We start from the raw sequence: 27,379 nt of genomic DNA on the forward strand, positions 1-27,379 counted from the left end.
GAAATATGAGAGAGAGGAAGAAAGAAAGATTGAGAGAGAGAGAGAACCCATAATAGTTAAGACTATACTAATATTTGGGCCAAGAATAGCTAAGCCATGAAATTAGCAGATAAACTTTCCTGAGACCAGTGATGCCTTAGGGATGCCTGGTAGAGTCAAAAGATTAAAAACCCTTTTGGAGAGACATTTGCTCAACACTGTCCAAATATGTAAACATGTAAAGCTCTTTTAAAGATGAGCTCATGTATGGGAAAAACAAACAAACAAGCTAGCAAACAAACAAAGCATGAGTGAACCCACCACCTTGAGCTTTGTCAGCAAAGGGCAGGAGGAACAACCAAGATTAAAATTCCAGAATTAAATTGAAATATTAGCAAATTGAGTATAGCATCTATATTGAAAACTACCTTATATGGGGTACATTATATGACAGAAACACAAAAGATAGTGTAATAATAGAAAATATATTGAAGTAACTTAGAACTTTAATAGATTTTTAAAAACTATAATTCTCTAAGCGGGTGAAAAAAATGTTACAATGGAAAGAAGCAACTGTAATTTTCATAGATTTTTTATGAATATTAACATATAGAAATTCAAAGATTATCTAGAAATTATTAGAATCAATATGAGGCATTAGTAAAGTTGTTGTTTTCAAGATCAAGACATAAAAATCAATTGTTTCCTCTATAACACTGAAGAATAACTAGGAATGGATAGTTAGCAACAAAATCCAAGTAATCTAGAAATGTCATATATGCAATGTGTAAAAATACAAAATTTTATGGAGAAAAGCACAAAATGTTACTGAAATACTTAATGAAGTTCTGAATAAATGAAGAAATCCTCCAGATTTATGGATGATAAAGATACTAATTCTCTTCAAACGAATTTAAACACTCAATGCAATTAAAATCAAAATGTCAATTGAGCTTTTTTTTCATACAGTTAACCCTGAACATTATATAAAAGTAAAGAAACAGGGGCGCCTGGGTGGCTCAATGGTTTAAAGCCTCTGCCTTTGGTTCAGGTCATGGTCTCAGGGCCTTGGGATCGAGTTCCGCATCGGGATCTCTGCTCAGCAGGGAGCCTGCTTCTCCCTCTCTCTCTGCCTGCCTCTCTGCCTACTTGTGATCTCTCTCTGTCAAATAAATAAATAAAATCTTAAAAAAAAAAAATTAAAGAAACAAAAAGAACCAAAGCACGTCATTTGGGAGTGAATGAAAAACAGCAAAGTTGATAATATGAGAGATGACCCTACAATACCAGAGTAAATGCATTATGATAAGCCTTAGCCAATTGTCATGGAGAAACAGTTGCTGCTTTCTATTTTTTCTCTAACTCTTACACAGTGAAAAAAGTCCAGGTCAAAATGTTTGCAGTTTATAAAGGCTTGTTCCAAGTAAGCTGATATTTTTTAAAAAGTGCGCTGTAAATGACTACTGGAAACATTGAGAAATTATTAAAGAAACTGGAAAACATTTGAAATTCAAGTGGTCCCATTTCCTAGAATTATTTGGTAGGAAAGTGATTTATTTTGTTTTTTTTCTATCCCCTCATACTTCTTCTTTCCAAATGTTTGCAAATTGGAAATTTGACCAGAACATTGAGAGGAAAAAGACTTAGGCTAGGTCTCTATAGGTAAAGCCAAGGATGGAAGCAATTCTCCAGGTAATTCATGACCATAAAAAGTGTAATTTTATTTAATTACTGAGAACATTGTATCAGCTCTGTGCTTTTGAATATGGAGATAATCCTTTCTCCAACTTTTATACATACCTGAAGAAACAAATACAGAAAGTAAAATAATATTTAAATAAAGTCTAATGGGAAAAGTAAAAGGAATTAGATAGACTTCTAATTTTATTGTGTTAAATGAAATTTTTGCTTTACCTATGTGAATATGAAAATGCAATGATATGAATTTGATATTTTTAAAATTTCAATTTATGTAAGTTTTTAAAATTCTTGAAAATACTGAAAATTATTCTTATTGAAGTGTATTGAAATACCTTTATTATTTTAGTGTTGAGGTTTACATTAATTCTTATGTTAAAATTTGTTTCATAGTCCAAAAAACATTTCCTTTTTTTTAAGAAATAATACCATTATGCAAACCCAAAGCAAAGTAGGCAGTGTTATTAACTGAAGAATTTAATATTGAAAACTTAAACACACACACACACACACACACACAAATGGTTAACATATTGGAGAAGCACAGATTCTGAACTGACGGTTTTGATGTAATTATTTGCCAAGACCTAACTAAACCCAAATTAATTTTCTAAAGACAGTGTCCATAAAATAAAAGCTAAACTCTCTCCATTCCAGACTTCAAAAGCAATCTGAAAATTCTTTCATATTTTTAGCTGCACATTTTTCCAAATATTTTTATACTTAAGTATTAAAGCTTTTTTTTAATAAATAGATATCATTGGTTTTATAATTAGTTTATTATCTAGTTTTGCATTTATATATTTTTCTAATATATAAGTAAGTCATTCCTTCTTGTATGCTCAGAAAATGTATCTCAAGGAGGCACATGTACTGAATTATTTGGAAGAAGCCATTTGATCTCATCTTTGTAACGGTTTTTGGTATGGCACAATAAAATACTCCTTTAGACAAAGACTATTTGTTTGTTTGTTTATTTATTTATTTATTTATTTATTATGGATAGTATCATGTTCGTCTTCACTGTTACCACCCATACTTATAGCTGGGCTCAGTTTCAAGACAAATACTATTTTGAAAAGGATTCAGTAAAGACATCATATTTTTATTTTTATTTTTTTTTTAAGATTTTATTTATTTGAGAGAGAATGAGTGAGAGAGAGCATGAGAGAGGAGAAGGTCAGAGGGAGAAGCAGACTCCCCAAGGAGCTGGAAGCCCGATGCGGGACTCGATCCTGGAAGTCCGGGATCATGACCTGAGCTGAAAGCAGTTACTCAACCAACTGAGCCACCCAGGCGCCCCAAGACATTATATTTTTAAAGATTTACACCCAGTTTCTGGCCCAAAGAAAAACAGTAAAACCTGGGAGATGTGGATTTTCCTGAAGACATCACAGTCATTTTTATGGGTGCATTAACTGATTTCTACTTGTCTATAAGTGAACAACCAAAGTTGGCATATGTTTGACTAAAACCCATTAAAATTTCTCACACAAAAAATTCTTTTTCTTTGTTTCTCCTCTTACTATTATAGTTTTGGATTTGTTAAGAAAAATAACATTTTCCAAGATTTTTGTTGTTCTTTCCCAGTGACTTTTGCAATAAAATTCAGAAATTATAAGTTTTATGTATGGAAAATATACATATAAATATGTATTTCAATTAATATTTGCATAGACACACATCTTCCACATGCATACATATATCCTGGCCTAAACCCAGATATATATCCACATACCCTAAACACACACATCCACACTCCCTCACCCTATCTCCTTGCACACATTCACACGGTCACATACCTGGAGTTTCTGAATCTGGGAAACCAGAACTTATATTTTTCCTCCGTCTAAAATTCACATGAGCAAAAAACCTGAAACTGAAGTGCTGATCAATGCCTCATTATAATCAGGTCACCAGAAAAATTATATACAGACTAAATTCTCCAGCAAGCTATGCCCTAAACTTCTGTTTCAACCATATTCTCCTCTCTAAGCTATGTTTGTGAGCCAATTGGTAAAGTATGAATAAATGGAAAAAACTTAGTTTGCTCTAATAATTAAAGGGAGAAATATAGTATATATTCCCACTTATTAATGATTTATAATAATATATTATCCAATCAAGAAACCAAAATTTGTCTTATAAATTGGAATAGAGATCATAAGGCTACCATAAAACTCTCAGAAAATCTAGACTGATGGATTACCTTGTATTTCTTCTTCTTTACCACCTCTTAATCTGTAATTATCTTGTCATTTATTATTTATTAATTCACTGTATTTTATTATGTTAAAACCAGAAATAATATGAAGATATACCCTTTATTCAAGTTATACATATAATAAAGAAAATATGCTTGGTCTAGGATGAATAAAAGTCAGGGAATCATGAAAGGTTATTTTCCCAGCTATGTAAATGTCATCAGATAAATGGAAATAAATGTAAGCTCTAGTTTTTCAAAGTGCTTTCAGACTATTATAGGTCTATTGCTTTCATTTTCTAGTCATACCATTTTTAGTTTATGTTAGGATTTCAAAAGTTTAAATTCCTTCTTCCACTTCAATGACTACCATAAGATATAAAGAACACTTCAGTTCATAGCCTCATTAAATGATTTTTTATCATTGAAAATTTGAGTCCTTTTTTTAACCAAATTTGGAAAAATAAATAGATGATCATGAAACACTTCATGTTTTTGTTCTGGATCTGGGTCTCTTGCAACAATCATATATATTAAAGTAGATACAGCAACATTATCAGGAACAGACACTGAAACACCTGCACAGTTATATAAACCATGAACAATAATTTTAATTCAAACATTCTTGGGGTACCTGGGTGGCTCAGTAGGTTAAGCGTCTGCCTTCAGGTCAAGTCATGATCCCAGGGTCCTGGAATCAAGCCCCGCATGGGCCTCCCTGCTCAGCTGGGAGCTTGCTTCTGCCTCTCCCTCTGCCCCTTCCCTGCTCACACTCTATCTCCTTCATAAATAAATACATTCTTAAAAAAATAAAATAAAAATCAAACATTCTTTCACCACCTCTTGCTTCTTATTGGTACCATAGCTATCATACTATATTTCTCCTGATAACAGTTATCTTATGATATATATTTCACAAATAGAAAAAAAGACTCCAAATAATTATTCCCAATGACATTCATTTTAAGAGAGCCAACATTACAATATCAGTTTCATATTTTTACATTAAAATTTTGGGCTGGTGTGTAGAATGGGATATAATTGCTCAGAATTTTGTGCTGAGTCAATGGTCATTAAGATATGATTTCAACTTTGATTCCTTTATGTTGAATAATTTAAGCTTTTTATCTCTTTTCACAATAATGTGCAAAAAACAAACAAACAAAAAAAAAAACACAGCCTGTGAAGTCAGGAAGAAATGAATTTGAATTTCTGATCCATCAATATTCTTACCTATACAATGGAGATATAGTACATTTTCAAGCCTAGAGTAGTTCTGAGGATTAAATAAGGTATACATTATTACACATTTCACAAGTGCTCATGAAATGTTTGTTTCTTTCTTCAACCACTGCTCCTTATTTTCCTTTCAGTGTTGCCTGTGATTGTTGTGATTCTCTCTTATCTCAAAATCGAACAACATGAATGGAAACATATTTAAACCATAGGCAAGTTCTTCACCTGCTAGGTGATTCTACAAATGATACTCTTTTCTTAAAAAAGAGTACTCCTGCTCTCTGTACATTTGAATCTTGGATATCAAATCCAGGGACTGTAATCAGGAGTAGGTAGTCCTGCAAAAGCCTCATATCGTTTGACCATTTCTAAGAATGTTATGAAACAATTTTTGTGTGAATGGATCTTGCTTATTTTGAACCTTGGCCTCAAACTGAACATGTGTAAACAGATTCCCTAATTTAGTGTTTTGCTATAGTTTAAGGCAACTGAATAATTTGACATAGTAAGTGAACTGGGTACGTGTGTGGCACATCAGCCACCTGAAAATTGTGTCAATATCCTGTTTTGGGGAACCTCACAGAGACTCATAGATGCCCTCACAGACCCTCTTTTCTTTCCTGATATCCCTCTGTCCCAAGGATCATAAAATCACATGATGAAACAGAAGGGCATCTTGATCTTGATATTGCTTGAGCAGTTATGCTAGTTGAGCCAAGCGTGTGATAGAAATCAGGTCAGAATGACCTCCTTGGGACCCACACATATCTTTTCAAAACTTCCTATAATTTGGGGGAGACCGAAAGGAAATTACAAAGAACATCAGTTAGATTGTCTCAAAGTGATCCAAAAGATAATGTTTTCATAAACACCAGCCCTATATGCTGGTACACTGCCAAGGACTTTCTAGGAGATTTTTCTTTCTTAAGTTTGGCCTCTGTGAATATGTCCCTTCTGCACAAACTCTTATTCATGTAATGTTTTATTCCTCATACCAGAAGGCAGGAAAGTAAGAGCCTTTAAGGTAAGAAGTCTGGGGTGAGTGTGTGTGTGTGTATGTGTGTGTGTGCGTGCATGTTAGAATTTGGAATTCCCAAAAGAGTGATGTTTCTTAAAAATAGAGAAGAGATAATGCTAGTAGTGAGAAATGGAAAGATGCCATGATGGACAGGAATCCAGAAAAAAAAAGAGATAAAAATCCTATTTTAATGAATTTTGCCTTTGTCCCATTTGCCCTCCATTTTATTTTTCTCTCATTATCTGCCAGTTAGCTGGGTAGTTTCTTCTAACAGACATAGTGAAAGGAAGAAAGGCAGTCAAAAAACAGAGAAGGTAGAAAAACTAGAAAGGGTTTTAATATGAAAGATAAGTAAGCAAGTAAGGTTAGCTGTTGGGTTTGATATATAGCATGAAATCATCCCTAATACCTGGCTTGCTAAAATGTAACACAGAGGCCCCTGGGGACAGGGAAGATTTTAGAGAAGGGTGTAGGTCTTTGGAATGCGGAGGCTGTGCGACCACTCTGCCATTGGAATGCCTTGGGGAGTTACCCAAAGCAGTCAGCTGTGATCTAAGAGATGTATGCATTGTCCCCTAGGCTATGTTTAGCAGACTGCGTAGAATATACAGATTAGCATATCTTATCTTTCCCATAAACAGATTCTCCTTGTTCCAGTAAGATTCCTTGTCATACATCACATGTTTGAGAAAGAGTGATAAAGATTTATGGTTATCCTGAAAAACCAATAAAGGTGAGAGCAAAGAAGAGCAAAGGGTCTTTGTCTCTTAGTGTTGATCCCCTTGCCCTCTCCTTTCTTTCACAGCAAAGTTTGGAGTAATTGTTCATCCATTGGTACAGGCATTGCTGGCCATTCCCAGCAGTTAGAAATAAATGGAGGGAAAAGAATAGAGAGAGTAACTAGCAGAACAGATAAAATTGATGAGCTCCAGTTGACCCAACTAAATCCAAATCAAGCCAACTTTTATTTTCTGAAATCTATGTGCAAAGTTTCAAGTTCATTCAGATGTTTACATTTTTTATTTTCAGTACATCGTCATGAAAGATACAAACACAAATACAAGTGAAGTCAGGGAACAGTATATGGCACTAATGAGAAGAACATGCTTTATTGCTTTATACACATGGACATACTGATTCCAATTAATATGTTATGAATGTTTCTTTGAGTAGAATTTTAAAATGAAGTCTGAGAGTGTGATGTCTCCCTTTTTGCTTTTCTTTTTCAAAATTACTTTGGCTATTTGTGGTCTTTTGTGGTTCCAACAGATTTTATGATTGTTTGTTCTAGTTCTGTGAAAAATGCTGGTGTTATTTTGATCAGGATTGCATTGAATATGTAGATTACTTTGGATAGTATAGATATTTTAACAATATTTGTTCTAATCCATGAGAACAGAATTTTTTTTTTCCATTTCTTTGTGTCTTTTTCAATTTCTTTTGTAAGTGTTCTATAATTTTCAGCGTACAGATCTTTTACCTCTTTGGGTAGGTTTATTCCTAGTTATCTTATGGGTTTTTGTGCAATTTAAATGGGATTGATTCCTTGATTTCTCCTTCTGCTGCTTTGTTATTCATATATAGCAATGCAACAGATTTTTGAGTATTGATTTTATATCCTGCTAACTTTGCCGAATTCATGTATTAGTTCTAGCAATTTTTTGGTGGAGTGTTTTAGGTGTTCTCTGTACAGTATCATGTCATCTGCAAAGTTTAACTTCTTCCTTGCCAATTTGTATGCATTTTGTTTTTGTTTCTTGGTTGCTGAGGGTAGGACCTCCAGTATTATGTTGAATAACAGTGGTGAGAGTGGACACCCCTGTGTTGTTCCTGACCATAGTGGAAAAGCTCTCAGTTTTTCCCCATTGAGGATATTAAATGTGGGTCTTTTGTATATGGCCTTTATGATGTTGAGATATGGTACATCTGTCCCTACTTTGTTGGCGGTTTTTATCAAGAAAGGATACTGTATTTTATCAAATGCTTTTTCTGCATCTATTGAGAGAATCATATGGTTCTTATCCTTTCTTTTATTAATGTATATCACATTGAGTGACTTGTGGACATTGAAACATACCTGCAGCCCATGTGTATATCCCACTTGATTGTGGTGAATAATCAATGCACTATTAGCTAGTATGTTGTTGAAAATTTTTGTATCCATGTTCATCAGGGATATTGGTCTGTAATTCTCCTTTTTAGTGGGGTCTTTAGTTTTGAAATCAGCATAATGCTGGCCTCCATTTTTTGTAAAAACTTCAGAAAAATAGGTACTAATTCTTCTTTAAATGTTTGGTAGACTTCTCCTGGGAAGTCTCCTGGCCCTGGACTCTTGTTTGTTGAGAGATTTTTGATTACAGCTGCAATTTCCTTGCTGGCTATGGATCTGTTCAGATTTTCTATTTCTTCCTCTTTAGGGTTTGGTAATTTATACATTTTTAGAAATTGATCCATATCTTCCAGATTACCCAAGTTTTTGGCATGTAATTGCCATAATATTCTATTTTTTTTTAATTTCTGCAGTGTTGGCTGTGATCTTTTCTCTTTCATTTGTGACTTTATTTATTTGATCCTTTTTCTTTTCTTTTTGATAAGTCTGGCTCGACATTTATCAATTTTGTTAATTCTTTCAAAGAAGCAACTCCTAGTTTCATTGATCTGGTCTAGTTTGTTTTTTTAAATTTCTTTATCACTTATTTCTGCTCTAATCTTAATTATTTCCCTTCTTCTGCTGGTTTGGGATTTATTTGCTGCTCTTTTTCCAGCTTCTTTCGTTGTAATGTTAGGTAGTATATTTGAGACTTTTCTTGCTTCTTGAGGAGGGCCTTTTTTGCTACATACTTTCCTCTTAGGACTGCCTTTGTGACATCCCAAAGGTTTTGGACTTTAATGTTTTCATTTTAATTTCCTTCCAGGTATTTAAAATTTCTTCTTTAATTTCCTGGTTAATCCATTCATTCTTTAGTAAGATGTTCCCTAACCTCCATGTATTTGAGGTCTTTCCAAATTTTGTCTTGTGGTTGACTACAAGTTTCATAATGTTGTGGTCTGAAAATAAGCATGGTATGATCTCATATAATTTTGTACTAGTTGAGGTCTGATTTGTGACCCAGAATGTGATCTATTCTGAAGAATATTCCATGTATACTTGAGAAGAATGTGTATTCTGCTGCTTTCGGATGAAATGTTGAGTATAACTATGAAGTCCACCTGGTCCAGTGTGTTATTCAAAGCCATTGTTTCCTGGTTGATCTTCTGCTTACATGATCTGTCCGTTGCTGTGAGGGGTGTTAAAGTCTTGTAATATTTTGTATGATTATCAGTGAGTTTCTTTTAGTTTGTTATTAACTGATTTATATATTTGGCTGCTCCCAAGTTGGGGGCATAAATATTTACAGTTGTCAGATCTTCTGTTGGATAGCCTCCTTTATTATGATATAGTGCCCTTCTCCGTCTCTTATTACAATCTTTAGTTTAAAACCTAGTTTATCTTGGGGACCTGGGTGGCTCAGGTTGTTAGATGTCCAAATCTTGATTTTTGGCCCAGGTCATGATCTCAAGGTCATAGTATTGAACTCCGCATTGGACTCTGTGCTCAGCACAGAGTCTGCTTGTTCCTCTTCTGCTGCTCCAACCCCTGCTTATGTCCTCTCTCTCTCTCTCTAATGAATAAATAAAATCTTTAAAATCTAGTTTGTTTGATATAAATATACCTGCTCCAATTTTCTTTTGATGTCTATTGGCATGATTGATGGTTTTCCACGCCCTCACTTTCAATCTGGACGTATCTGGATCTAAAATGAGTCTTTTGTAAACAGCATATTGATGGGTTTTGTTTTGTTTGTTTTTGTTTTTTGTTTTTTATCCATTCTCATTCTTTATGTCTTTTCATTGGAGCATTTAGTCTATTTGCATTCAGAATTATTATTGATATGTAAAAATTTAGTGCCATTGTATTACCTGTAGAGTCTCTGTTTCTGTAGAATGTCTCAGTTCCTTTCTAGTCTTTGTTGGTTTTTTATCTCTCTTTCCCACTCAAAGATCCCCTTTAATAAATCTTATAGAGCTGGTTTAGTGTTCATGAACTCCTTTAGTTTTTGCTTGTCTTGAAAACTCTTTGTCTCCTTGTATTCTGAATGATAGGTTTACGGGGTGGAGTATTCTTGACTGCATATTTTTTCCCATTTGGCATGTTGAATATATAATGCCATTCTCTCCTGGCCTACTGGGATTCTATGGACAGGTGTGCTGCTAACCTTATGTGTCTACACTTACAAGTTAAGTACCTTTTGTCCCTAGCTGCTTTCAGAATTCTCTCTTTGTATTTGTATTTTACAAGTTTCACTATGATATGTCTTGGTGTTGACCTGTTTTTCTTGATTTTGAGGAAAATTCTCTGTGGTGCTTGGATCTGAATAACTGTTTCCTTCCCCAGATTAGAGAAACTCCCAGTTATAATTTGTTCATATAAACCCTCCGCCTCTTTTCCCCACTCTCCTTCTTCTGTGACTCCCATGATACAGATATTATCATGCTTTGTGGAATTGCCTAGTTCCCTAAGTCTATATTCATGATCTAATAGTTTTCTTTCCTTCTTTTCAGCTCCATTATTTTTCATAATTTTATCTTCTATATGACCTATGCATTTCTCTGCTTCTTCCATCTTCATTGTGCTTACATTCAGTTGATTTTGCATCTCAGTTATAGAATTTTTTATTTTGGCCTGACTAGTTTTTAGGTCTTTTGTCTCTGCAGCCAGGGTTTCTCTGATGTCTTATAAGCTTTTTTTCAAGGCTAGCTAGTATTCTTATGGACTGCTGTTCTAAATTCTTGTTCAGATATATTGCTTGTATCTGTTTTGAGCAAATTCTTGGCTGTGATTTCTTCTTGATCTCCCTTTTGGGGAGAATTCCTCCATCTTCCATTATGTCTACATTCTGTCTTTTGTGTATTATGAAAGCTTGTTATGTTTCCTGCTCCTGAAAGTAATACTCTATTAAGAAGGGGTCATACACTGTTCTGGGCCTGGTGCTTCAGGAAGTGTTCCTGGTGTAGGTTGTGTGCACTCTACTGTTGTGTTTTGGCTGCTCTTTCCCACAAGACAATCCTCTGCACAGTTCCTCCTTGCTTGCAGTAGGGAGTGTCTGGACTCTTAACTAGGTGTGCTTTGACTTATTTGTTAAGATAAGCCTGATGAAAACAAAAACAAAAACAAAAACAAGCTTGATTCAAGAAAAGAGTAAAGAAAAATAAACAGAAAGGCAAACAAGCTGACAGTCCAAAAACTATAAGCCTGAGTACAAAGAAAAAGAAAAAAAATAAGGAAAAAAAGAAAAAGAGAAGAAGAAGAAGCCTAATCCAAAGAATGAGAAAAGGAAAAAAACAACAACAACAACAACAAATGGACAAAACACTCTAAGCCTGATTCCAAGGAAAAATAAAAATAAAAATAAAATAATAATAAATAAATAATAAAATATAAAAAGAATAAATAAAAAGGAAAGCCTGGTCCTATTTCCACCAGAGCTGAAGCTTTGGTGCACTCTATGATTGGGCTTGGTTGATGGTGGGGGATTGGTGGGGGGTTGCTGTACTGGTCTTCTAAGGAAAGGATCCACTGTTCTGGAGTTGCCCTAGTAAAGAAGATGCCCCTGCTGGACACAGCGGGCAGGGGTTGTTGTAAGTGACCCCACCCCAGACTCCCCAGCAGTCTTTTTCTCTCTGAAATTTGACTGTGCTGGTGAGCCAGTAGGGGGAGGCTGAGGGGGTGGATGATGGCAGCACCCTGCCCTCTCTTCCCTGGGGAGGGGAAGTCATGGCCACTGCTATGCAGGAGCCCCTCACAGAAAAGTGAACAATCTCCCCTTCTGTGTCCCAGGCTTTCCTCAGATGCCTGCCCTTAACCTGTCTGTGTCTAGGCTATCAGCAGGCCTGACACCAGAGTTCTCCTTTTTATCTCTTGCCATTAACTGGGATTCAAAACTCCAAATCTTAGAAGACCTAGCAAGGTGTGAACTCATTCCCCAACCCCAGAGGAGAGCCTTGCAACATTGAACCCTATACCGTTCTGTCCCAGGTAAGTGGTTACACGCCTGCATGGATACCAGTAGTTTATGTGAAGCACAGTGAAAAGTTACAACCAGGTTATCTGCCCTTTTTGTGTGCCTCTGTCCCATGATGTTGAATGGCCACAGAGCAGTGAACCTGTCCACACAGGAAGAAATCTATCCATAAGCAAATATCCAAAATATAATTGTGAAGGAAACATCCCAATTTCTACACATGAAATTAAGGAGATAGATATGACTTATTTGTCTTATAGTCTACAAAGATTCCACAGAAGCCTTTGTATTGATTGCCTATGAAAATGATGGTGAGTTATAAAAATAAGGTCCTATGAAACTCATTACTTCACAAGAATGTTGTTTTAACAAATAGGAAAATAGCAACTGTCAAATCCCACATATTTTTGCTGTTTCTTTTTCCATATTTAATTTAGTTTTGAAAGATCAATTTTATTACCCAAATAGTTTAGTTACCAAGTTTTAAAGGAAATGCAGAGAATAGAAAGTGAATGATTAACTAAATTAATCAATAAGTATGTATTTAAAACTTACAAGGGGGAACGCCTGGGTGGCTCAGTTGGTTAAGCCGCTGCCTTCGGCTCAGGTCATGATCCCAGGGTCCTGGGATCGAGTCCCGCATGGGGCTCCTTGCTCGGCAGGGAGCCTGCTTCTCTCGCTGCCTCTGCCTGCCTCTCTGCCTGCTTGTGTGTACTCTCTCTCTCTCTTTCTGGCAAATAAATAAAATCTTAAAAAAAAAATTAAAAAAAAAAAAAAATAAAACTTACAAGGGTGCGAGCCAAACATTTCCTGCTGAGTTTTAAAGGAATAAGTAATGGAGCTACCTTCATCTCTATCTATTGCTTATACTCTTGCTATAATGTCTTTGAGACTTTTTTTCAGTCACATTAATAGAATTCAGAGGAAGCAGAAAAAAATACAGTGATATAAAATGTTGAAAGTGCAAATTTATATGTACATATCTGCTGACTTATGATAACCTGAAAAAAATATTTTGGGATTTGTGATGATTCCATCTTAATCTTGTTAGGAATTTAAAAAGTTCCTAAAGTATTCAAATGTTGAAACAACGATTTTTGGTACAAAGTTACTTAATTTTTTCTTAAGCAGTAATTTTAATCATTTAGCTTCTGGTATCATGCCATACATCAAAGATATGACATCAAAGAGATGAAAACTGAAAAGAAGATTAAAATAGTGCACCTCTATTATTCCAAATATCAAATATATGGAATAGTTGGCAATTGAACATAAAAGACTTAATATATTCATTTTCATCTTATTATCTGGTGTGATGAAATGCTATCTAAAATCATAGCTTATTAAAGCAAACTCTCAGGACATTTCTTGGGTAAATTTATTGCTTGTATCTTTAATTCATACTTAAAGTCCCTGATCAATTCCAGAACATTTCTGAAACTTAAATTTATTTCTTATTCAGCCTTCTAGTCAAGCATCAGATGTTTATTAATAATACACAGTGTGTCATTCCTGTCTATACACATATGAATAAGCCTGTTCCTGGTCTTTAGGATCTCAGTGGTAATGGAGAACAAAGATACAATTTGCTATAATGCGGTGCAATAGATATCATAACTTTGCTCTAGATTTAAAGGCAAGTACAGGCAAACTTTGGGGTTAGGGGGGAGATTCAAGGAAGTTCTCAAAGAAATGTAAAGTAAAAGATAATGGGAAACGAGTTGGTGACACATTCCTCTGAGCAACGTTCCCAACCATCCCAGCCTAATGTGGTTTCTCTTTTACAACATGGTTTCTCCTTTATACCATAATATAATGTAACTCACAATATTTGCCTTATAGACCACTTTAAATCATTTCCTTTTATGTTTTATTAACTGCAGTTTAACATACTATATTTCTTGAGAGATGAAAACAATATTGTCAGGCAATATTTCAGTAATTTTGGTATTGCTTATAATATCCAGCATTAAATTCTACTAAATCAGTAAAGACATTAAGTTCATGCCAATTGAAGGCATGAAAGCAGCAGAAAATTGTTCCAAGAAATTGGTAGCACCTCTACTGCAAATGTAGGTAGACAGGATAACTGTCCCCAGAAATAAGGGATAAACTAAGCTCCATATTTACTTCTATTGTTCAAATAATATAAGTTAAAGTGAATTTGGGGACTCAATGAATTACTCCCTTTCATCATTTGTAGAGATGTAAGTTAATGATAGAAATAATTTAAATACAACCATTTTTTTCTCTTTCTCTTCACCAATCTAGAATTTGATTACACTGTAGTAATATACTTGATTACTACACTTTGATATATAGAAAGACATCTAACAGGCATTCATAATCTGCAAATGTTCCATTTATACCTCAGGGTATGGAAATTAAATAGCTTAAATAAAATATTTTAAACTATTCTTTAAGATCTACTTTTGCCATTATTTAAAATTATTGTATTTATTAAAAAGCAATTAAAATGCAACAGGGGCGCCTGGGTGGCTCAGTGGGTTAAAGACTCTGCCTTCAGCTCTGGTCATGATCCCAGGGTCCTGGGATCGAGCCCCACATTGGGCTCTCTGCTCAGCGGGGAGCCTGCTTCCTCCTCTCTCTCTGCCTGCTTCTCTGCCTACTTCTGATCTCTGCTTGTCAAATGAATAAATTAAAAAAATCTTAAAAAAAAAAAAGCAATGCAACAATTTTATAAAACCTTTGGGAAAGAAAACAAAAGGAAAAAGTACATAAAAATCCTTTTGTCATATTACAATGTTAGTCACTTCTACAGTTGTCTTCCAGTATTTTCCAAAATATATTTACTTTAGGGAGCCTGGGTGGCTCAGTTTGTTAGGTGTCTGCCTTCAGCTCAGGTCGTGATCCCAGGATCTTGGGATAGAGTCACATATCGTGCTCCTCTGCTAAGTAGAGAGTGTTTCTCCCTCTCTCTCTGCCTGCAACTCTACCTGCTTGTGCTTTCTTTCTCTGTCAAATAAATAAATAAATTCATTTAATAAAATAAAATAAAATAAATTCACTTTATATTAGCACATGTACCAATTATGGATATATAATCATATGTTGTTAATATAATGCATAAAATAATTTATAGCTACATAATCTTTTTATTATTATTTATAATATATGTGAAAATTTAGTTAGTCATTCTCCTGTGGTTACAACCTTAACATAAATATACTTATTCAAATTGAGGTTTCTCATCATTTATGTTTCTAATCGTGACAATTAATATCCCTTGACAGAACAAAACTGTTTTATCTGTTGCTCTCAGTGCAAGCTAGAAAAACCTGGAAAAAGAGTTTTTAAAAACTTTTGTTTGTTTTTCCCAATTAGATATAGCTTTTAATTTTTCTTATAGGCAATTAGAAGACATACAAATGCTTTCTAGCTAACTAGATTAGTTGTGTATTTCAGAATAGCTTAACTCTAATATGCCATTATGTTTCACTCAAAAGCATGTGTAGCTTGGCTGTATAAATACATGCAGATTAAATTGAACCAAGAAAAAATAGATAGTGAATGAATTCCAGATTCAATCATAAACTCAAAGTACAATGCACTGAAACTATTCACAGTACAGGTTGTTTGATGTTAACCCATAGAAACAAGACCATGAGCTACCCTTTGGGATCAAGAACAGAAGATAATTTCAGAAGAGTTAAGCATGTCATCAGACCTCAAATATTTTCCTCATCATCCTGTCACACATTTTACTCTTTAGATGTAATTTATTCATACATATCAACAAGTGCCCCTTGGTAAAGAAAAGAAAAAAAAAAAACACACTTCCAAGGCAGTAAAATATCTACTAAAACCTTTCTTAAGCAAATATCCAGTAACCCTTTACAATATATAAGAGCCCATGCCAAATAAGGGGTTGACAGTGATTATACTTAAATCTCTTGGATGGGCACTAACATGTCAAATATAATAAAATAAATTGGTTAATAATGTAGTAGAATGATGAAATAGGTCTTAAAGGGCGAGTAGAAGTTTGGTTGAATGTGTGAGTCAATGCAGGCAGGGAAAGTATGGAGCTGAACTGCTAAATATGTGTCTTGTACACATAATCTCCTTTTTTCCCCACCTAATTCTAACATCATTTTGTAGTCCTAATACTTGAATTGCTTAAAACATATGTATCATTAGCTTCTCCATCATCCTGTAACATTCAACAAATCCAAGTTGAAATAGAAGTCATTGGCTTTCTTCCATCATTTATGTTCTTTTATGCTAGAAAGTTGATATCATCCTTAGTTATTATTGCTTTTTTCTCCTAAATATCTATTTATAAAGCAGCAAATTCTCTGTATTTTTAATTCATGCACTTATCCTCTTGTGGCTATTTTCTTAATCACCTTACTGAAATAACACTTTGGAAGATTTCTGAAAATAATAACAATAACAATAACACTTATCCCTTTATTTCTCAAATCTCACTCCTTATTTCTGTGTGGACAGATCATCTCAAGAGTCCTCTGGCTACTTTCTTTCCAGTTAGTTTTTCCTATTTAATGCAGCCTTCGTTATCCACTTAGGAAAATCTTCTTAACAATGCTTTCCTTAAATTATCTTTCTTATGGATATATCAGAAATTGTTCTTCTCTCCCAGCACATTAGTTTCAAATTCATTTATACCTGCTCTTACCTTGGCTCTCTATGTGTTTGCCATTCTACATGAGGTAGAGTATGAAAACTGAAAAAGTTTCAATATAAAAACCTGATTATTTTAAGTGTCTTCCATTTCTTTGATGTTAGGAGAGATTTAAATTTTAATGATTTACTAATTTATTTTTCTCTGATTAGCAAACAATTTAAAGTATTTTTTACTCCTTTAAACTTCTTTAGATAAATCTAAGAAGTTAAGATGTGCTATGTTTTGAGTAACCACAAAGACTGGATCTACACTTTTGGTTAACAAATTCTCATAAATGAATCACACAAAATAAAATTTCAAAAAATTTATGTTTTCTTTAAAATTTTTTTTAAAGATTTTATTTATTCGACACAGAGAGAGAGAGCACAAGCAGGAGCAGCAAACAGAGGGAGAGGGAAAAGCAGGCTCCCCCACAGAGTAGGGAGCCTGCTGTGGGCCTCAATCCCACGACCGTAGGATCATGACCTGAGCCAAAGGCAAAGTTGCTTAAATAACTGAACCACCCAGGTGCCCCATTACTCTTCTTTTAAAATAATAATGTATTTAATATTTTCAGGAAGAGTTTTAAGTTTTAAAAATTCCTATCACTCTGTGTAGCATAATTAATTAATTAATTAATTACATGATATCCAATATCAAAGTCCAAGGGATCTTTTCCTCTCAAGCTAACAATTCCACTTAATGAATCTACTCCAAAAAATTTTGTTCCTTTCTTTGGTCCTGATAACTGTGTCTCAATGGAATACTAGAAAAATAATATATACATTACTCACACCAAAATAAATGAAAAGGTGTTTGGAAGACTTTTATAATATATAATAATAGAGTGAATATGTAGAAAATTCCCTATTTTCACACTGACTAATTTTAGTGTTTCTTTGTGATCTAGCTTGTATTAAAACCACCACTGTATACTGATGCAGAATACAAGAACAATAATACTTATTTAACCTATCAACACAACCAAAAGATTTTCTATGTTTTTATAGTGCTGCATAATACTCTACACATTTTCCCAAGATAAATTTAAAAAATCTTAATTCTGATTCAATAAATTAATACAACTCTGAAAGAATGTACAAAATTAACTCATCATCACTAAGTTCAGATTTTAAGAAACAAACAAAAATTATGATAGAAACCAACTTCACATATTAATGTGGTTGAATATCCAGTTTGTAATTTATCTTACTTCTTGATTTCACTTTTTATTTATGTGCCACAACCTCTGAGAAGGGATGAGAGTAGATAAATCTATTCTCAAAAGAATCTAAACAAATTAGTTTGAAATGAGGTCAAATTTGATTAAAGAAAAGTGTGATTATATCTGTGTATTTTTTCTAAATCTGATAAGGATCTATCTTCTAACAATGTAACTATTACCTAAAACATTAAATTTTAAAACAGTCATTTGCTGGGTCCCTATCCTTTCCTTGAAAATGACAGACTGGTAATAACAATTTTCAACTAAGTCATAGGTTATTTTTTTAACCTATTAGAAAGACTTAACATCTAATAGGAGAAGTCTCATATTTCTTAACAATTTTGTATTAATTTTGTATTGGCTGGTCTGCAACAAAATATTTTTGAGCAGGAATTTTGAGTACTTTGACTGACAATAGCCTATATAACTCTGAAGGTTAACTGTGTAAATCAAAGGCAAGAGAGATTAGATAACCTTCCTGGATTATACTGCTAGTTTGTGTTAAAGCCATAAATTGACCCAAGTCCCATGGTAGCTCCATTACTTCATCCCCATTTAGTGCTCCATTACTCCATACTGTGAGTTACTAAATTAGAACTAGTAAACTCTTTCAATATATGTTTGAAAAGAACAGCTGCAGAGTAAGCATGCTGGCCTAGTCCAGTGTACCACTAAATATTCCAAAAGAGCTTTATAGGTTCTTTTCATTTTGCCAAATCTCTAAAGACTTTACAACCATGAATCAATTATGAGAAAAGCAAGTCTCTTACAGTTAGATATCTAGTAATTAGGATACTGAAACATCAAAAAATATAATCACATTCACATGTGTCATTGAAATAGCTAGGAAAAGTGAAACAGTTCTGAGTAGAATCCAGAAGGCAAAGTCCCAACTTCAGCTCAGTATCAACATCTTCCTCTCAGCTGCCACCCTTCATTAAAAGTCATATAATTTTCTTGTACAAATCAAGGAAATGTTTTCTAAAAATGCTATTCCCAGCATTCACACAAATATAGCACAAATATGTCAACTTAATTATACTCTTTGGTTATCAAATTAAATATGTTAACTGCTCTTGAAAAATGAAGCATAGTCCTGTATCCTAAAGCAATATATGCATCTCACATACCTACCATCAGTCTATCACCATTTAAAGAGTCCTCATCTGTGGCTTTCACTCTATATATGGACCGAAATAATAGATAATCCTCATCAATTTCTAAGGCAGGTGTGAAGCAAAAAATCAACATGTATAAACATTAAAGTATATTATGACTTCATTAGCTCTCTGTATAATAAAAACAGAACAGTACTAACTTTAGGTTGAATGGTAGGACTGGGATAATATTTTAAGATGTCTATCCTTTTTTTTTTTCTTATTTTCATCCCCACCCCCAGCTTCCTATCATTTTTCCTATCCCTACATAGTGCTTTTTTTTAACTTAAAGTCACAGATTATGGCAACTATAACTTAAAGAAAAAGAGCATGACATATATTCTGATAGACTGTCCTGTGGGGAGCCGGAAGGTAGCCTTCTGTAAGATTTCTGTACTCCAATTTCTGGTAGAGCCATTCATGGAGGAGGTCTTTCTTACAGAAACACATTTGTAGAAAACTGATTGACCTCCATTTCTCAAACAGCTTCTGACATCTCCCCATAGCTTGACCATGGGTAAAAAGCTGAACTACAATACAACATGGATAGAGTGACCCCAGGAAATACTGGAGTGAATTATTTATTAGTTTCTTGGTGGTTTGTGTGCATGTGTGTATGTGTGCACACAAACTTGTGTGTGTGTGTTTAATCACAGCCCATGGGATATCAGTTAGTAATGAAGTTTAGCTAAAGTTGGGTAATAAGATGTTTAAATTTATTCTATTTCTTATGGACATACATTTGTGGACCAAATTTATACATTATAAGTTTAAATTTTAATAAGTTGCCCAGCTCAATTTAATAAATCTTTGTTTTCCTAATGTAATTACATTTAAAGTTAAATGATCAGGAGATTTGGGGGTAAGCAAAGATAATAAAATAATAAAATGAACAGTAACTGCCTAGAAGCATGTCTCCTAATATTTTCTCTGAAAATAATACTGAAAAAAGAAAAAAACAAGATTACACAAAAGCCTTCCCTCAGAGTAAAGACATAACATGACCAAACTTCATAATAATATTAAGTAAGTTTTTTTAAAAAAGAAAAGTAACAGGCTCAACAAGTCCTGGCAGATACAAACATACCTTATTTGATTGTGCTTCACTTTATTGTAATTTATAGAAATTGCATTTTGCAGATATTACATTTTTGGAAAATTAAACATTTGGGACAACCCTATGTGAAGCAACTCTGTTGGTACTATTTTTCCAACAGCACATGCTCATTGTCTCTGTGTGTCACAATTTGAAAATTCTCACAATATTTTGAATGTATTACTATTATATTTGTCATGGTGCTCTGTGATCAGTGATCATTGATATCACTATTGCAGTTGTTTTGATGTGCCTCACCCATATAAGATGGTGAACTTAATTGATAAATGTTGTGTGTGTTCTGACTGTTCCACCAACTGGGCATTTCCTCATCTTTTTCCTTCTCCTCAGGCCTCCCTCTTATTTGAGACACAATCATTTTGAAATTAGGGCATTTAGTAACTCTACAATGTCCTTTTAAGTATTCAAGTGAAAGGAATGGTCACATGTCTCTCACTTTAAAACAAAAGCTAGAAATGATTAAGCTTAGTGAGGAAGGCATATCAATATCCAAGAGAAGTCAAAGTGAGGCCTTTTGTACAACAATTAACCAAGATGTTCAGTGTAAAGAAAAGTTCTTGAAGGAAATTAAAGTTGCTACTTCAGTGAACACACAAATGATAAGAAAGCAAAATGGCCCTATTGCTGATATGGAGAAGGTTTTAGTAGCCTGAAGACCAAGCCAGCCCGAACATGTCTTAAGCCAAAGCCCAATCCAGAGTAAGACTCTAACTCTCCTCAATTTTATGAGGCCCAAGAGAGGTGAAGAAGATGCAAAAGAAAAGTTGGAAGGTAGCCCAGGTTGGTTCATGAAGTTTAAGGAAAGAAAACATTTCTGTAACATGAAAGTGCAAGGTGAAGCAGTAAGTCTTAATGTAGAAGCTGCAAAGAAGTTATCCAAAAGATTTAACTAGGATAATCAATGAAGGTGGGTACACTAAAAAACAGATCTTCTATGTATACAGAATAACCTTCTGTTGTTAGAAGATGTCATCTAGAAAAAGAAGAAGAAGGAGGAGGAGGAGGAGGGGGGAGGGGGAGGGGGAGGGGGAGGAGGAGGAGGAGGAGGAGGAGGAGGAGGAGGAGGAGGAGAAGAAGAAGAAGAGGAAGAGGAAGAAAGAAAAAGTTGTCATCTAGGACTTAAACAGCTAAAAAGGAGAAGTCAGTGCCTGGCTTCAAAACTTTGAAGGACAGGCTAACTATCATCAGGAGCTAATACAGCTGGTGACATTAAGTTGAAGCCAGTGCACATTGACCTGAAAATCCTAGAGCCTTTAAGAATTATGCTAAACCTACTCTGCCTCTGCTGTATCGGTGGAACAACAAAGCCTGGATGGCAGCAAATCTGTTTATAACACAATTTACTGAACACTGAAATCCACTGTAGAGAACTACTACTCAGGAAAAAAAAAAAAAAATCCCTTTCAGAATGTGACTCATTGACAATGCACCTAGTCATCAAGAGCCCTAATGGAGATGTACAAGATTAATGTTGTCTTCATGCCTGTAATACAACATCCATTCTGCAGCCCATGGATTGAGGAGTAATTTTGACTTTCATGTGTTATTATTTAAGAAATACATGTTGTAAGTCTGCCATGGATAGTGAATCCTGAAGGTTTTGAGCGAGAAATATGCTGATCTTTATAACTTGTTTTTTTTTACTCAAATAATCAGAAAACTGAGCTTAAAATTTTTTTGGTAAATGCTTAGAGTTAGCTTTTGTGGCATTTCATAAGTATGAGCCCGAAATATTAATTATAAAAAAATTAATAGAGGAATAAATGTCTTTGAGCCTTAATCATCTTAAGCAAGTCTCTGTTATGTTTATTCTTCACCTTTCTACATTTATTTTAAATATTGCCCTTTTACCCCCCACCTTTTACCCCTTCCCTTCTATGCCACTTCCCATAGGGAATCTCCCTTTTTACTGCACTGAGTAAATGGAAACCATTAGACTAGTAATAACTCACCTTTTTCTCATAAGATCTATAACCCCAATTATATCTGCAACTTTCCCCCTCCTTTTAGAGTAAAAGGAAGATCTTGTCATTAAAAATAATCCCTGTTCACTGAGAGATATCTTCCTTTCTACTCTCTCAGGAACTTGACTTTAAATTTATCTTCCATTTTCAAATACTCCATCACTAATGTCTGCTTTCTGTTAGCACTTAAACATGCTCAAATCTATACCATTAAAAAAAAAGCATCCTAGCTCCAAGTATACTTTAATTATGGCTCTGTCACTTTCCACTCTTCAGGTCCAGAGTTTTATATATTTCTTAACCTCTGGCAAACTCTTCAGTCCACTCTACTAGAGGTTACTGCCTAAACACCAAAACTTTCCCCAAAAGGTCGTCAAAAGTCTCTATGCTGCCAAACCCAATCTACACTCAGTGTTCATCTTATTTTACTTTTCTTCAGCATTTACAGTTGCTTCTTGCTTTTTCTCTTGGCAGAAAAATATTATTACAAATCTATAGGGTTTATTCTAAAACTTCTAAGTACCTCTGGAACAATTGCCTGGGAAAATTAAACTTGGCAAATTTCCTGAACAGCCATTAAGTTCTCATATCAGATAAAATCTTTATTATAGCTTTTCAAATCCTAACCAATAACTTTTTAAATCTGCAGTTTTCTTTACCTACCACCCTATTCTGTCATCCCTAAGTATGTACCTTTTACCACCTCAAATTGGGACAGATCCAACACTAGGAATGGAAAACAGGAAGGACTTACAGGCCTTCAGTGTGACACAGAAGAGAGCTAAGACCCCAGGAGAGCTTGGAAGAGATGATTTGGAGTCTTACTCCTTGATCAAGAGAAAAAGAAAAAAAAATATGAAGATTCTCATTACTTATTCATATCCATAGCTGATATCATTTTTTAACATCTGTATATGTGTGTGTGTGCATGTGTGTTTGCTTTGAAAAATAACTTCATGGTTATCAGAGAGCACTGCCTTTAATAGTGAAAATTGGAAAAAAAAGTGTTTTTGTATCAACATAAAAAGCATTACATTTTAATGTAATCGGTGTAATCAGCTTCTGAGAAAATGAATGTGATATTTGAACATAGTATAATAGAGATACATATAGAAAATGAGTCGATTTTTATAATGAATCTAAAAGATACTTAACATGGCAGTTTAATTAAATGCCTATTTGGTTTTGGTTTGTATTTTTATTAATGGTAACTTAAATTTATTTTATGTTTTTAAAGGAGTTTATAGTTTATATTCATGATTTTTCAAATCAAGGGACACTAATGCATGTTTTCAAAGTACTGTATTTCAATTGCAATGACAAAGAAATTTTCATTCCAACACCAAATAATACACATAATAAATATACAGTATATTTTATATAAATATATTATATTAATATATATAAATAAAAATATACAGCCAAATAAACTGGGACCCTCAATTCACTAGTATGTTTTTAGAGATTAAATTTGCCAGTGCAGGGATGCCTGGGTAGCTCAGTTGGTTTAAGCATCTACTCTCAGCATCTACCTTCAGCTCAGGCCATGGAGATCGAGCCCCACATCAGGCTCCCTGCTCAGCGAGGACCCTGCTTCTCCTATTATGATCCTATTATGATCTCTCTCTCTGTCCTATTCTGTCTCCTATTCTGATCCTATTCTGATCTCTCTCTCTGTCAAATAAATAAATAAAATATTTTTTTAAGTTGCTAGTACAGTCTCAAAGGAAAAAAACATAATGCTTCAAAGCATTTTGAATTTGTTAAATATAAAAATAAATTGAGGATGCAAATATAGACATATAAATGTTTATAATATAAATGAATATACTAGATTGATAAATGATTGATTGATTCCACCTAGGCTTTGATCCCATCTCTCTCCTATGTTTTGCTTTCATGTGTCTTCAAATGCCTAGTCAAATGGCTTCTCCCCAATTATTTGTAAAGTTACCTAAGAGACTCACTTTAAAACCAAATACACCAGACAAAACTGTTTCAATCCAATGTAGTTCTGCCACTGTCTTCTCTCTTATTTCACATGCAAATTTCTTTTTTAAAAAATGGTTTATATGTCACCATCTCACTCCTCAATCTGCTCCATTCTGGCTTCCATCCCTATAACATCAATAAAATAGTTCTCAGGCTCACCACTTACCATTTTCCCCCATATCAGTTAGTAAATGCAAGGGACATTTTAATATCTCATTTTACTTGGTTGTGGAATTCCAGACTACTAACCACTGGCACTCTCTTCCTTGGTGATTCAGGGCATAACTCTCTTCTACCACCACTTTAGCTGCTCCTTAGTTTTCTTGGCAGGCTAGGGTTCTTCCGCCACGTCATTAAGTGTAGGAGTACCTCAGGATTTGGCCTTTTGTCCTCCTTTCTTCTAATTCTCTACTCTTTAACTGAGTAATCTCATCCAAGTCCATGGTTTCAATTACAAAACATTTATAGCCCTAGGCAGGACCTCTGAGTTCAACTGCTTATTTAAATCTCTCCTTTGATATAACAAAAGCATATCAAACATGACATGTTCAAAAATGAACTCATAATTTTCTCTCCAAATGTGGTCTATTTCTAGATTTTCCTATTTTAACTGAAGATCTCCAAACCAGTATGCAAATCAGAAACCTCAGAGTCCTCCTCTCTTCCTTTATAGTTAATTCAATACCAGATTAATTAACTATTTAAGTATCTCAAGACTATTCTTTTATCTTTATCTCCATCACCTCGTTAGGCTGGATTACTGAAATACCTGATAACTGGTCTTTCTCTACTCCATGGTTCATCAAACTGCTGCCCATGAGCCAAATCTAGACTTCTGACTGTTTTTGTATGGTCTATGAGCTAAGAATGTTTTGTACATTTTTAAATGGCTAAAAAAAATCAAAAGAAATAATATTTTGTGGCATGTGAAATTTATATGGAATCCAAATTTCACTACTTGCAAAGTGTTAACAGAACATGTACATACCCACCCACTTGATTATGTAGTATCTGTTGTTGCATTCTTGCTGTGTTGGTGGAGTTGAGTAATGGAGATAGAGACCATATATGGTGCTTTCATAATTTCACATACTATAAATTGCAGCAATCCAGTTATAACAGCATGCTGATTACCATGTCATTTTTTATTACCATGCCTACCCATCATGGCCAAACAAGAAAAGAAGGGAAATGTGGATTTTGAATGCCACACTTTTAGGCATGTTAGAGTGTGGATTACTTTTTTATTGAATTATGTGGTAAAACATTGTGTTTATTGAACAAAGGCACTATAGTCATAATAAAAGAATATTATAAGAATATCATATTAGATATGCTTATCTAATATAATATTATCTAACATGATATTATATTATATCATATTATAAGAATATCATATAAGAATATCATAAAAGAATATGATATACATCAGAATTATAAGACTAAGCACTCATCACTCATTCCCAACTGACAAGAAAATAATAGCCCAAAAAAAATAGAAAATGTAAAAAAAAAAAAAATCTCATGATGATGGACTGTATTCACAAATATAAATTAAAATGAGGCTATAACTGAAATAAGATTCTTAGTGACTCATGTGTTAGCCAAGCAAGGAAAACCATTCAATGATGTTCAGTTATTTAACCCCTCCATCCAATAAAAGGAAATTCTATCCTCCCAAAGGGAAAAATACATTATTTTTGTATTTCATATTTTTATAGAGGATACTTCTACAAAAATTCTAACCTATTGTTACTATTATTGTTGTATTTTTTAAAACTTGTCAATAGAAATTTGTTCCCTCCATTGTTACATAGATACTACAAATAATATTCTTGATTTTTCCTTTCAGCCTTCAAAACCCCAAATATTTATCAGCTAACCCTTTACAACATCTGTGGATACCTCTTCTACCTTTCCCATCTTTAAGTCTTTATCTACACGCAACAGGAAGAATCTATTTAAAACACCTATCTGCCTAAAATATTATGAAGATTCCTACTATACTTAAGGCAAAGACCAAAATTCTTAAAATACCTGTATTACCTTTCAAAAATCATTTTGTATTCTTTTCAATCACACTAGAATTTCTCTCTCTTTTTTTTAGGATTTTGTTTATTTATGAGAGAGAGAGAAAGTACTAGCAAGGAGGATGGGCATGGAGGAGGGGCAGAGAGAAGCAGACTCCCCAATGATCAAGGATGCCCAATGTGGGACTCTGAGATCATGACTGAGCTAAACCCAGGCACTTAACTATGTGAGCCAGCCAGGCATCCCATCCACATTAGACTCAATTCTTCTTACTCACCATGCTCTACACTGTCTCAAAACATTTGTACATATGAATTCTTCTACATGAAATACTGTCCCTTCTCTTCTTGCTCATTTACTCATACTAGAGTTTGTATTTAAAGTAAATTGTCAGTTATTTAGAGAAAGTTGTGTCTCTGACTTGGTCAACCCCAAGCAAGCACACATTATTTGCTTTCACAATATGAAACTTTTGAGCTATAAGGATTTTAAAAATATTAAAAATAAATTGCTTGCTGTGGCATTTTCAGAGGCAGTGGCTTAAATTTATATATTAAATTGCAAAACCTTTTATTTTTTGTCTCTTCTGCCTCACTTTTCTTACCAGTCTTTTGAAGAATCTCTATTGCTGTTTTTAATGTATCTGCTCTGTAATCCCAGTCATCTATGAGAATTTCCACATGGTAATTCTTTTTTCCTAACTATTTCATAGAGAGGTTATGTATTTTCTTGAATATATGAATATATGCTCATAATTTTTATATTTATATAAACACATTATATACATAATAAAAGTCACTGCTACAACTTTAACTGGAGAAATATGCCCTCTTTCATTATATGTAGCTGTTAAAAGTAAACTATAGGAAAATGATGTGCCATACCTGTGCTTGGAAAAAACTAGGGACCATCAGTACAGTCTGGAGGTTCTGGAAAATCAATGATATTAATGGTCAAAACATGTCTCGGATCCTGCCATTATCGACTAGCAGTAAAAACCTTCTGAGAGCAGTTATATAATTAAACATCTTGGTAGAGCCTAGTTAAGA

The 27,379-nt window shown here is 34.0% G+C and overlaps 1 pseudogene across 1 annotated transcript in view; it reads right to left on the reverse strand.

Moving 5' to 3' along the window:
• The window catches only part of LOC308352437 (cadherin-related family member 3-like), a 149,483-nt pseudogene that overhangs the window by 107,159 nt on the left and 14,945 nt on the right, over positions 1-27,379 (reverse strand). The window contains exons 3-8 of the transcript in view: positions 27,248-27,369; positions 26,935-26,994; positions 19,204-19,289; positions 17,488-17,610; positions 15,396-15,485; positions 13,002-13,109 (exon numbers count right to left, since the gene is read on the reverse strand). The product of the transcript in view is annotated as a cadherin-related family member 3-like (transcript). The remainder of the gene's footprint in view (positions 1-13,001; positions 13,110-15,395; positions 15,486-17,487; positions 17,611-19,203; positions 19,290-26,934; positions 26,995-27,247; positions 27,370-27,379) is intronic.

This window comes from Martes martes (genome assembly GCF_963455335.1).
Source record: "Martes martes genome assembly, chromosome: 11".
In the NCBI taxonomy this organism is placed as follows: Eukaryota; Metazoa; Chordata; class Mammalia; order Carnivora; family Mustelidae; genus Martes; species Martes martes.